This window comes from Cucurbita pepo, chromosome LG02 (genome assembly GCF_002806865.2).
Source record: "Cucurbita pepo subsp. pepo cultivar mu-cu-16 chromosome LG02, ASM280686v2, whole genome shotgun sequence".
In the NCBI taxonomy this organism is placed as follows: Eukaryota; Viridiplantae; Streptophyta; class Magnoliopsida; order Cucurbitales; family Cucurbitaceae; genus Cucurbita; species Cucurbita pepo.
The window spans coordinates 10,952,523-10,954,235 of record NC_036639.1 but is presented as its reverse complement, the minus strand read 5'-3'; positions in this window follow the sequence as shown (position 1 = coordinate 10,954,235).

Below are 1,713 nucleotides of genomic sequence, written 5' to 3'. Positions count from 1 at the left end.
AAAAAAAAAAAAGAGAATATAATTAAAAGAATAATAAAATTGTTATTTAAAATACTTTAAAATAGTTGAAATTAATAATATTAAATTTGGAATATAATTAACATTAAATATTGTGAAATATTGAGGATATCGATTCCATTATTTTAACCGATGTGACAGGCGGGCAGGGGCAGGGGCAGGGGCAGGGGCAGGGCCTTTGCCGACATTGTAAAGTAGCCTTTAACCGCTGCCCACTCACGACCCTTCATTTGACTTTTTCCCCTTTCAATTCACCGTTCCGTGGTTAGCTTTGATACAATTTGTGATAACCTAAGTCTGTTTACTGCTAGTAGATATTATCCGTTTTGGTCTGTTATGTACTGTCGTCAGTCTCACACGTTTAAAACGCGTCTATTAGGAAAAGATTTATATACTCTTATAAGGAATGTTTTGTTCTCTCTCAAACCAACGTGGGATTTCACAATCCACCCTTTTGGAGGCTAGTGTCTTCACTGTCGCACCGTTCGGTGGCTTGCTCTGATACAATTTGTGATAACCCAAGTCCACTGTTAGCAGATACTATCCGTTTTGGTCCGTTATATACTGTCGTCTATCTCACGGGTTTAAAACGCATCTATTAGGGAAAGATTTCCACACTCTTATAAGGAATGTTTTGTTCCCTCTCCAACCAATGTAAGATTTCACAATCTACCCCCGTTGGAGGCTAGTGTTTTCACTCTCACACCGCACAGTGGCTTGCTCTAATACAATTTGTGATAACCCAAGTTCATTGTTAGCAGATACTATCCGTTTTGGTCTGTTACACATTGTCGTCAGTTTCACGGGTTTAAAATGCATCTACTAGAGAAAGATTTCCATACTCTTATAAGGAATGTTTTGTTCCCTCTCCAACCAACGTGAGATTTCACAATCCACCCCCTCAGAGGCTAACATCCTTGTTTGCACACCACCCAGTGACTAACTCTGATACTATTTGTGATAGTCCAAGTCGACCACTAGTACATACTTTTCACTTTGACCCATTACGCATCGTTATCAATCTCACGAGTTTAAAATACTTCGTTCCCATCTCCAACTAATGTGTGATCTCACATCAGTTAAGAGAAGTTGGGTATTCTTAACCACAGAACGAAGCGTATCTAGATACAAATCGAACCAAAGAGTAACCATGGTTAGCGAGCAGTTGGGTTGGGTTAGTTCAGAACGTTTGACTAGTGGTGGTGGTAGTGGCTGAAATCCAAGTATGATTGTGAAATGAAATAGAAAAAGTAACAAAAAAAAGGGGGAAAATATAGAGACTAAAAAGGTGAGAAAAAGAGAAGTAAAAAGGGACAGAAAATCTAAGACAGTACTGAAAAAGTTTGACCTGTTTGGAAATGGAATTGGAAGCAGCACAAACACACCCTTTTTCTTTAATACACATATGTTTTGGGGTTCAGATCACACCTTAAAGTGCGGTGCAACACTTCAATGCACAATTTCTTTGCAGCCAAAAAGGGTCTGTCTGAGGGCCCAAGGGACCTCAATTTCAGACCACACTCTTCCCCTTGCTTCTGTTCTTTCACCTTCCTGTGATTCATGTTCTTACCGAGTAAATGAATGAACCGATTCTACATTCGAGTAACACTAAATTTAAAATTACATTAGAAGGAACGGAGACCACTTTCTGAGAATTTTCCTAAAAATCATTCAAAAAAAAAAAAAAAAAAAAAA